This window comes from Schistocerca piceifrons, chromosome 2 (genome assembly GCF_021461385.2).
Source record: "Schistocerca piceifrons isolate TAMUIC-IGC-003096 chromosome 2, iqSchPice1.1, whole genome shotgun sequence".
Lineage (NCBI taxonomy): Eukaryota > Metazoa > Arthropoda > Insecta > Orthoptera > Acrididae > Schistocerca > Schistocerca piceifrons.
In genome coordinates, this window is record NC_060139.1 from 730,431,678 (window position 1) to 730,444,066 (window position 12,389).

The window sequence follows — 12,389 nt, forward strand, 5'->3', positions numbered from 1 at the left end:
GATCTCCAATCTCCACCCCTTCGTACTCTTACGGATTTACGGATAGCTCTGCGGGATTCATGGTGTCAATTCCCTTCAATACTGCTTCAGACGTTAGTCGAGTCCATGCCCTGTCGCGTTGCGGCACCTCTGCGTGTTTGCGGGGGCCCTACACGGTATTAGGCAAGTGTACCAGTTTCTTTGGCTCTTCAGTGTATATCGGAAGAGAGGGACGCGGTAAAATCTTATGGTGTTCCCTGTCGGATGACGTTAGCGAATTTTTTATAGTTTGTAGTTTTTTTCCTCTGTAGTATGGTACAATAAAACGATGATGGAGAGAATGTTTGGATGACAGGCATGAATGCACTCTGAGGGATGTAGATCTCCTTCGGACTGCGGTACCTGTATGTAATTTGCAAATGCATCGCACTGCACTGTACCAACAAAATCCTCGTCTTTCCCCTAGGTCCCATAACTGCTTGTACTGTCTTTCTACTACTACCTCGTGTTGCAGAAGAAAGCTTCGTTTGGTGCTGGCCTTACGCATTGTAAACAGTTTATAACCCTCCTACCTCTCCGGCTAATTAGATTTTTCTATATGACCGTGTACCTTAAGTCCCTAATCTGTGGGGAAAAGGCATCTACTGCAAAGAATAATGCAAAGCCGAGAGAAGTACATGAAGTTATAACCGAATCACCACTGCTCAGTATTTTAGCAATGACGATTAGAAAAAAAGTTCGGTTAACTATATATTTTAGTTATGTAAACTAGTTTTCTAATTAACTGTAGTTAGTGGAAAATTTGTAAAAAAGGTTTTCAAAGTATGTCATTAATGAAAAGAACCAATGGTCGCCAGTTCCTCACCGGAACAAGAGTAATTAAATTGAAACTGAACTTTCTACATCTACATTGATAATCCGCAAGCCACCCAACGGTGTGTGGCGGAGGGCACTTTACGTGCCACTGTCATTACCTCCCTTTCCTGTTCCAGTCGCGTATGGTCCGCGGGAAAAACGACTGTCTGAAAGCCTCCGTGCGTGCTCTAATCTCTCTAATTTTACATTCGTTATCTCCTCGGGAGGTATAAGTAGGCGGAAGCAATATATTCGATACCTCATCCAGAAACGCACCCTTTCGAAACCTGGCGAGCAAGCTACACCGCGATGCAGAGCGCCTCTCTTGCAGAGTCTGCCACTTGAGTTTATTAAACATCTCCGTAACGCTATCACGGTTACCAAATAACCCTGTGACGAAACGCGCCGCTCTTCTTTGGATCTTCTCTATCTCCTCCGTCAGACCGATCTGGTACGGATCCCACACTGATGAGCAATACTCAAGTATAGGTCGAACGAGTGTTTTGTAAGCCACCTCCTTTGTTGATGGACTACATTTTCTAAGCACTCTCCCAATGAATCTCAACCTGGTACCCGCCTTACCAACAATTAATTTTATATGATCATTCCACTTCAAATCGTTCCGCACCCATACTCCCAGATATTTTACAGAAGTAACTGCTACCAGTGTTTGTTCCGCTATCATATAATCATACAATAAAGGATCCTTCTTTCTATGTATTCGCAATACATTACATTTGTCTATGTTAAGGGTCAGTTGCCACTCCCTGCACCAAGTGCCTATCCGCTGCAGATCTTCTTGCATTTCGCTACAATTTTCTAATGCTGCAACTTCTCTGTATACTACAGCATCATCCGCGAAAAGCCGCATGGAACTTCCGACACTATCTACTAAGTCATTTACATATATTGTGAAAAGCAATGGTCCCAAAACACTCCCCTGTGGCACGCCAGAGGTTACTTTAACGTCTGTAGACGTCTCTCCATTGATAACAACATGCTGTATTCTGTTTGCTAAAAACTCTTCAATCCAGCCACACAGCTGGTCTGATATTCCGTAGGCTCTTACTTTGTTTATCAGGCGACAGTGCGGAACTGTATCGAACGCCTTCCGGAAGTCAAGAAAAATAGCATCTACCTGGGAGCCTGTATCTAATATTTTCTGGGTCTCATGAACAAATAAGGCGAGTTGGGTCTCACACGATCGCTGTTTCCGGAATCCATGTTGATTCCTACATAGTAGATTCTGGGTTTCCAGAAATGACATGATACGCGAGCAAAAAACATGTTCTAAAATTCTACAAGAGATCGACGTAAGAGATATAGGTCTATAGTTTTGCGCATCTGCTCGACGACCCTTCTTGAAGACTGGGACTACCTGTGCTCTTTTCCAATCATTTGGAACCCTCCGTTCCTCTAGAGACTTGCGGTACACGGCTGTTAGAAGGGGGGCAAGTTCTTTCGCGTACTCTGTGTAGAATCGAATTGGTATCCCGTCAGGTCCAGTGGACTTTCCTCTATTGAGTGATTCCAGTTGCTTTGTAAGCAGTCTAACGTAGGAATAGTTATTGCCATCATAACGTAGTTACGGTTCCTGACACACGCTTCCAAGCACTTCACACCACACACGTGACAGTAGCCAAATAATAACCAAATAACAAACACATACAACATATTATATTAATTTTCAAATATCAATTAAAGTAAGATTGTTTACTGGCTGTGGACAGAAACTTTTCATTACTTTGCTCACCGTAATACTGACTGTCGTAATTGTAGCAAGCAGAGAGATTGTTTGAATTTACTCTCTGGTAAGGACCGTCATTTACCTAGCACTTACTCTGATACTTCTTTGTAACAAAGTTATAAATTATGCCAGAAGCTACAAATTAGAACTGTGCTTTGGCCATGAAATTCAGTGTCCAAGTTACGTAAAGACTTACCATCATTTTTTATTATTAAATTTACTCTATTTTTAGCAAATGAATTAGTACTGGCTTTTCCGTCATTCTATTTCTGACATTATTCATACTACAGCCAAAGATTTCATTATTACGTAACTGCCCAAAAGTTGGAAAAATTATGTTTTGATAACCTAATAAATTAATGTTCACTTCATTTTCTGATCATCTCGGTTCATACAAACGCATAGGATGGATACGACTTGGATAATGACTTAGGAAAATTGTTTACGTGACAATACGTACGAGAACAATGTTATTTAAACAAAAAATTCCAATTACGCTGGTCAGCCTCTTACACTTCTAGTTATAAAAAGTCTAGATCTTACTTCACTTCATGATGCCGTTGGTTTGTCGAGCGGGTTCATTTAGCGGTAAAATGGGCACAGGTTAATCATCTTGCCGTACCAACGTCCACAGGGACAAGGGTCCGCAGTACTCTTGATGTTATGTGAATTACTCTTGCTGCATTTGTACTGTGCCCAATAAATGCCATACACACAGCATGCCCGAATTAAACATCCGCCATCCAACTATTTCGGTTTTCACTGCCCGCAAATCGGAAACAGACTTTATCTCTGCACTCATAGCCACTCCGGCGAATACACACAACCAACGACACCAATCGTATCCTCGCGACTCCTAACTGCTACTTTTTTGGAGCGCTCGAAAGCCCAGCAAAAATGCATTTACAATGATTACACTCTTTGATAATAGCTTTTCCCTGACTAGGCCAGCGTGTCTACTTACAAAAGTTAACATTTCATGTGTAGTCTCATCCTTCAATAACAAATAGCATTTGTAACTTGACAACATATTTACAAGAATAATACTCAGCACAACTAACAAAACAGATTCGCAAAACACGTAGAAAATGTATGATCATCCACATATTTGTGTTGTTATAATGTGGCTGAGCTACAAGGTTTTAGATATAGCGCTCTCCAATTTCTGTTCAGTTCCAACTTAAACTGCAACGATCACACGGACAAAGCTGCATGGAGGGTGGGGTAGAGACTGAGGAGCAGTTAGATGTGGACGGACGTCTAAGAAACTACGTTGGTGTCTTACTCTGGCAGATAGGTTCGAAAAAGGTGGCTCGTTTCGAGATATGAGAGTGCCACGAATATGATTGACTATTGGCTATAACCATTAAAAAACATCTCCTTGGGATCCAAGGCAGATATGTGGTTGAATGGAAACACTTGATTCCAAAGTCGCAGACAGCATTTCTAGCACAAAGCATAACGCTATAAATCTGTAAAGCCACTGTATTTTGCAAAGTTCTTAAGACCTCAATCTAGCGTTGCATTTTTTTTTAAGTGGTTCGGCGCATAACACACCATCTACCGTGTGTGATCATTCTCAGTCAACCATCGTACTCCCTCGACTATAAGCCAGTGGATATATCGCACGACCTGTGACATGGCATTGAGATAGAATGCATTACAAATACTGGAGAAATATCTAGCTGCGGCATGAGAAAGTTTCAAATACCGTCTTCATACCACGTTCCTTAGACGAACCTCTTTTCAAATTCGGTGACTTTTTCACGAGCTTACACCGCCGGCGATATGCACCTGCACTTTCGGCCTGATAGTACACACCCCGGCAATCACCGTTTATATTTAATGCCGCGATATTTGTGTAGAACACCATTTCATTCGGAGGTAATGCCATATCTCGATTTATAAAGCTTGTATAGTTTTTACCATGGATATCGTTAGCGATACTTGTGTGTGCCAGTAGAACCAAGACCGCTTGTGACAGTAACATAGGCATTCCGATCGTGCATTTTAACAGTTGGTAGCTTAGAAGACCATTACTCTCTCTTCCTAAGACACACTGGTATCACTCGCAAGAAAAACAAATGAGGCATGCACAGCCATCGCTGATTTCCGCTCAGTATTGTTTGGTGTCTCCAGCATTCAGTTAGTGGCGAAGTTAGTGGGGGTGTGTGTGACAGATTCGCCGTTCTGCTTATAAAGTATTTGCAGTGTGAACAGTGTTCCGATATGTTCAAAGAAAATGACAATGTCCTGTCGTAAGGGGAGTTACGGATTTCACATGGAAAACTGCAGTTGCCATAAGGGGAATGAAAGATTTTTTTACGTGGAAAATTACGTCCAGTCATAAGAATGCTACAAATTTTCATATTTCCAGAGCAACCGTCATCAGGAGCGAGTACTTTCGATACTTCGCTCATTGTCGTATGTTATCAGACTGAGGCTGCAATCGTAATATTTGGCATTACAGACATAAAATATATGTGTCTGGTTTCCTAGGACGATTCTGCCTGGGGTGCGAGGCGCGTGGCGGCGTTGACCTGTAGCCGGAACAATGGATACTTCCGGCTTACGACTCGAGCTGTCCGAAGTGTAGAAGCCGGCTGGGGTACAGGAATGTAGCTGATCTAAGCGTGTCGCCCTCTAGGTGGCTGAATATAAAACTAATGCTCAGTATATGTTTGGCAGTCTTCATGATCGCGTGTGTTCTCCGTGGAAATTTGAGAAGATTCAATATGGGCGTGTGCTGCGCTGGACAATTATCCCTTCCCATGTAAATTGTCCAGTTGACTGCTTCTACACATTTCCCTCCTTTATCTGGTTGAGAGAACATCCATTATGATGTGCGTTGTGTGCATTTAGATGGTGAAAGACGGGTGGAAGAGACGTTTGCTGGCTTTCTATGCATGGGAAACACCTTAATTGACTTTGTGAAGTAGAAGGATGATTTGGCATGTTATATAATTGACATCGATATTCGTAATAAAAAATACGGGTATGAGTGGAACTACCAATTTCGTCCATTTTTTCAACTTTTCACGTAAATACCTTTGCAGACGAGGTAAGGTTCCATTTACTCAGTGATTTGCAGCATGTTCCACCTCGGTCCACCTCGCTAAAGTTTCAGGTTTCTAGAGACATAATTTCCACTCTTTACCTTCGGAATTATACTGTGCAAGCAATCGTTAGCGTACTGCTATGTGCTTGATAACGAGAACTACCACGTAAATGATATATTCTGGCAAACCATCCAAAACTGCGTATTTCTTGTAATCCCAGATGGGTGTAGAAAGCATGGCAGCAAGCTAGCAAGGAGGTCGGAGCCAGCAACAGTAACGCCTTTGTGCTGAGGGGAACCAGCCCACCCTTTGTACATCAGTTCAGAGTGTGACCGAGGTCTGCTGTGGGCGCCCTCATCGAGTGCGCATGGGGGCAGTGGACTCGTGACCGTTGGCGGCGCCGAATGACCAACTGACCTCGCGGGTTATACCTAGCACTGCAAAGACTATATACGATGCATGTACTTCCTTTTTTTTTTGGCGATCTGTCTGACTTCGTGGTACATCAATGAGTGTATGGTAGTCGATAGCTATATGCAGGATATAAAAATGATGATTTTGTATTGTGTGCCCAGTGTGATGATTTTGTATTGTGCAGGATACGAATTGTGTTTACCACATCACTATGGTATCTGGTGATACAGCATGGTTAGAGATTGGTTTCACGATGAAGTATTCAAGCTTTCCTCGACAGTAGCAGAGCAGTGTAATTGAGGAAGCGTCTTTAGCAAGAGTTTCCGTATTTCATGACCTGTAGACCACTTTTGCAGTGTTTAACTGTCAGTGCAACATGACTGCTGTATTTTTTTCTTTTTTTTTACATCTGTACATTTTTTTTATATCTGTACAAAATAGTTTTGCCACTGGAAATCTCGTAATTTGTCTGTCTGCAGAAAATTGCGGTCAGTGCTCTCACACCAGCAGCAGTTTGGCAGGTAAATTCAGTAACAACCAATCAGTCTGCTCCATTCACAAGAACTTCCATTACGTCACAGAGTCACAAGACATCATCCTTTGTGTGTGGCATAGGAGCCTCAACACACTGGTTTGAACAAGTTGGGGATAAGGTATCTATGGAAAGTTCTGTGACATTTGAGAGACGCGTGATGTCTACTTTGTTCGATTGTTCTTAAGACCTATCCAAGCGGACCATCCTCCTCTGGTTCAGACAGGTGGGAGGCTATCCCTTACTCATCATTGTGGCTGTAGAGCATCTCCAGACCAGCAGCTGTAGGACATCAAAAACGCACCGAAAATTCCAGTCATTTTTCTTGTTTGTAGGACTGTGCATCGAATTCTGTTTGTGTAATTGCTTTGATTTTCCTGTCTATGCTTGGACACCAGTGTGTGCTTCGAGAAGTGAGGAAAATAACGTCCCTAACTCCAGCAGCAGCAAATATAAACTAAGCCCACTAACCCTTTTAGAAAAGTGATGAACACCACAACAGCTGTAGGACTCAAAAATTTCTCTCTCTCTCTCTCTCTCTCTCTCTCTCTCTCTCTCTCTCTCTCTCTCCTCAGGTAGTGTACTCAAACAAGCAGCTAAAACTCGAAAAGTAGTGAGCGCCCTGTTTAGAGTTACAGAGATATTTATTTAGACTTCCAAATACCATCGTTTTGGCATGTAAAATCAGATATTGCAGCTCATATCAGTTTCAGGATCTGTTTCCCATAAAAGCACATGAAGTGTCTCAGGGAGGTTTCTCAAGATTGCATCGATCTTTGTAGAGTACATGTTCAAGTGTGCCAGTATACACCACAAAACTGAAGCAAACTACTGTGCAGCGATCTTTTTTGAAAGTGTATTTAGAGACATATCAGTTGGATTTAGCAACTCCTGAAGCAGCTCGTGCTTACGGACAAGGGTATTTCCTACAAAAGCACGCAAAGTGTCTCAGGGATGGTATCACAAGTGTGTCGCCATCTTTTTTTTTCAGAGCCCATGTTCAAGTGCAGTGGTGGCATTCGTCAGAATAAAATGTGTAATTGTTTAAATATTCTAGGGTCGTCTGCATAGCGCTCTCTCTCTCTCTCTCTCTCTCTCTCTCTCTCTCTCTCTGTGTGTGCAGAGGCACATTTGGTTCCTGTGACATCTTCAAGTAATGTGTGTGACAATATTCCACAATTTACTTACACACCAGATTTAATAACTCCCAAAGCAGTTCGTGTTCGATGACAAAGGGTATCTCTGCACTCGGTATGGGAACGAGGAAGGCTGTGGGTATTTCCAATGCAACAGAAAGTATGCGACCACTCCTGGAGCCACCGCATGGCTGTGCCATAAGCTGGCATGCGGCCTCTCTTCCAGCTGTGTGCAGAGACTCTGGGGTGAACGCCTTGCCTCTTGTGCTTCAGAAGACTGACTGGACTTTTATCAAATGGTCTACAGTTACAGTACATACATTTATCAGCAGGAGTTGCGAAATGTCCAGCACAGACATCTCATACATTGAACAAAGTAAACAATTATGTCCTTCCTCCCAGTCCAGCAACTAGACACAGACTGAATCATTTTCCATCCATCTTCACCAGATTGCCAACTTGGATTACGTCAAGGATAGGAGAAGGGCAGGGCTGCCAACACCCTCTGGTGGTGGTGTTGTGAACTACATCAATTGAACTCCAAACCTCATGATTAACACACTGAATGGAGCTTCTGTCTATTGTGTAAATAGACAATTCTTACAAAATAAAGACTTCCATCTGTCCTAACCAGCAGGCCAGCACAGACTGAGTCCTTTTCCCGCCAATTTCCAGATAGGGGAGGGGAGGAGTGGGGAACAAAGAGGAATGGAGGGGGGTTGGGTTAGTTGATGTAGCCCAGTTGACCTATTTTCCCGCCAAAATTTGAACTTGAATGACGTCACTGCAACACTGACACATCTATGGCCGCCATCTTGAATAAATTTGGCAGCAATACATAGTGGGGCCATACGAACTTAGTCCAACTACTTTTGTATGCCTGCCATACCAGACTCTCATGGGTCAGACAGAGTATCATTGTGGCCACCCAGCCATCAACTGATCAATTTACATGAGGGGGCATAATTGCCAGAGCAAACACTCACCATATTGAGTCTTCTCATGCAACACACACATTCGCCTCTCTTTCTGCTCTACAGCACACTGGTTAAGTTCACTATTCAACTATCAATGGGCCGCCACCGGGACTAGTCCCCATGCATGCGAGCAAGAGCCAACTAACTAGTAGCCAGAATCTTTTCTTTGGACCAGTTGGTAGCAAGAGGATAAGCTGGCACTTTCGGTCGACCGTTGGTCACAGACACTGTGAGATAAACAGCAGTGGCTTGAACATATACAGTAGTTCTAACCAATTGCACGCTGATGTAGACCCCCATTTAAAAAAAAATCCACTTTTCCCAGTCCAAGAAAGGGACGTTGTCGACCATACAGCTCGAATTTCTCAAGCGAAATGTAGATTACTCACTTTTATACGAGTTATTTTCGAATACAGAAGAAATCAGGGCACACACGCGTATTCACATTGCTGAAGTATCATTACTTGTAAAAATCCTGTAAAAGTGTGGCGTAGGCTATATTTGCACTAAGTATTTTCTCATCAGGTAAAGAAATCTATTCTAATCAGTTTAGTATCTGTTACGTCCTGCATCACGGGACTAGAATATTAAACTCAGTTTTGGCTCATGACGGAGCACTATGAACATGTTCTATGTCTGTCACAGGGTGCTTCTTCACTTTCAAACTCTCTTAATGTAACCAAATGCTTCCTCACATATGAAGCCTCTTAAGAAAGCAGCACAGAGAAGTTGTAAATATCAGGTTCATACTAAGTATCACATTTCAAATTCGATAATGTAGCTGCTTTTATAACAACAGTTCTCTCTCCCTGTGTAGGTAGGAGATTGAAATTTCGTTACAAGATCTGGCCGCAACGAAAAACGGCTCATTGAGACTCCAGTTCCAGAACATATCCATGGTACTCCAACCCTATCTTCCACTCGCCCAGTGGTATGTAATAGATTTCAGATTCATTGCCCAATTAATTAAACTGATGATGAGAGTCACTTTGCATGGTGAATAATTTTTTCCCAGCTGTCGGATTACACTCGTCAGGTAGCACAAATTGGAATCTCAGGAGGGAAGTAGTTCTTTTCGCGGAACACTATTGAAGCGGACTGCAGAAGGATTCTACCACCGCCAACATACACTTAGCGTAAGAACCACGAAGAGAAGGTACGGGAAATTAGCGCTCATAAGGAGACATATAGGCAGCCTTTTTCCCTCGCTCTGTTTGCAAGTGGAACAGGAAAGGGAATGACTAGTAGTGGTACAGGGTACCCTCTACCATACACCATACGATAGCCTGTGAAGTAGGCACACAGACATAAATGTAAATTTAGGCTACCTGTTAAGATGTACTCCATCTATTTATAGACACACAATCCTCATGGGAGAAAGTTGCCTCGTATTTACCGAGAAAACAAAAGATGGACTTCCACTGCTGACTGTCACTCGGTAAAAATTTTCGTATTAGGCCTTAATTTTCTCATTGCAATCTCTTATGAGACGTATGCGAGAGGTTGTAAAATGTTTACCCACAACAGTTAGAGGAAGCAGTATAGAGCTCAGCTCTCAACTCCCCCCTTGTCAGAGTATCACTTACCTGCCGTATTCTCACGAATCTTCCCGTCATCGATGTTGAGAATTTGAATCCACATCGTTTCCACGGGTAAGAGATATCTCACACCATGTCACAGACCCCTGCTAAGTCTCTCGAAATCCCATCACGTTCAAACACCACTGTTCCATTAGTTACAAAGCTGTCTACTACTCTAGCCATCACTGACTAGGTAGAGAATTACGAGAAAAATAGCACACTAGTGTACAGGAAAAAATTCACAACCATGCAGAGTATTTGTGAACTGCACAAAGAAATTCAGGAGCTTAATACCTACAATTCTTCCATATCGAATGACTGTTTACAAATATCATCCTGTACATGACCTGATCTCCTTTATCGTAATCCTACGATTACTAGGATAGAAATACGACAGTGTAATGGTGTCAGAGACTTCGTTGCATGCACAGTATCTCTCTCTCTCTCTCTCTCTCTCTCTCTCTCTCTCTCTCTTTCTCCTCTTGTTGTTTTTGTAATATCCAACGGAGTATATCTACAAACTATTAAAAGCTTCCCTAGCGTCACCCAGTCGATAAATCAATAAGATATTACCACGTCCCTCTTTTCCGATACATCGAAAATAAAGACCGTCTGCATTTTGACATCGAACATATGTGGTGATCCTAATTAAACACACACATATTGGTCCAGTGGAGCAAGTGGCCAGAGATGGAAGTCGCTTGCACAGACCTGTCTGATTTATTGTCACCTGTAATGGAGGAAGACCGTATCCCACAGACTATAAATCAGAAGAGAGGGCTCTTGTGGTGTTGTTTCATAAGCAGTTTGATACATTGTTTTTTTTCCTCCAACACATCGAACCAGCGTATGACTACAGCTGTGCACACATTCGAACATTTTCTTCTGTAACCATGACTTTGGGATGTGTCAGGAACTAAACCGACATTAACACGTTTCGATCAATTGACTCACAGAAAGATGAATATCACATGGGGTAAACTACACTGCACCCATAACACACATAATGATTGAAATAAAAGAATAAGGTGGTGTTTCTTATTGACAAAAATTTGGAAGACACCTCAATATACAGAAACTGGATGAGTCTGCGACATTTTTGAGCATTTCAAAACAGCTATCTGAAAGTGACGACCTCTACATTAAATCTCTTCTTCCACAAAGATGGGGTAACAGATGTCTAGGTGTTCTGTTTTAAAAGAGACCCAGAGCACTATTTCTCACATTGGTGGTGCATATTGCACTCAGGTATGTGCTTACTGTTTCAGTGGCCTAGGTGGTAGTCATTCTGACCGCCAAATCTTTGCATACTGCATCTTCTGTTTTTACAGCTTACAATGCATAACCACATGTGGAACAAGGGGGTATGCTGCATGACTTTAACCCATACGGCATGGTTAGCATGCACCATTAAGTTGTCAATCCCACCAATGGAGGAATGGGATGATTTTCATTCACCCAGGCGAATGTGCATCTTCATCCCTCCACATTTTTTGTCGTATTTTCATCAGTTTTACCTATTTCCCATCAATATTCACAATTTTATCAGTTATTCTGTAATTTACTCAATTACTCGATCCCAACCACTATTCTCGACGACTTGTCACGACAACAAAACGTCTCATCGAGGGGGTCTCGTGATGTTATCAGCCAATGAGATTGCAGCATGGTTCTCAATATCTGAGCATTGCTAAATCACCCCTCCATTACTTTGCGATGTCAGATACAAGTGGACGTGTTGCAAACCCTGTTACATTGCCTACATTACAGTTTCTTAGTGTAGGAAGTAACCATCAGCAGAGAGAAGGTGCAGAAACTGCGTTCCTTAGCCGAAACACTTTATAAATTCGAAAGGATTTCATTAAGAATTGCCATCTTGCCCTAAGTAGATGGGAGAAACAAAGTATTCTCACATTCATAGGAAAAAGTTGGAGGCTATTCTGAAACAAGCTACCACTTTGTTGAACCTTTTTGCTAAGGACCCTGAGCAAAATTCTAGATGACCTCTCCCTATGCATCTGGTAACTTGTCCAATGTCTTAAACCAACCCTCCCTCCAACATTATCTCCGATTTAATTTGGAACTGAGCAGGAGTAGGAAAGTACTATAT

The 12,389-nt window shown here is 42.3% G+C and overlaps 1 pseudogene; it reads left to right on the forward strand.

The window, feature by feature from the left end:
- The first annotated feature begins 9,196 nt into the window (after nucleotides 1–9,196).
- Nucleotides 9,197–9,377, forward strand: LOC124778133 (annotated as a pseudogene).
- Nucleotides 9,378–12,389: the final 3,012 nt, after the last annotated feature.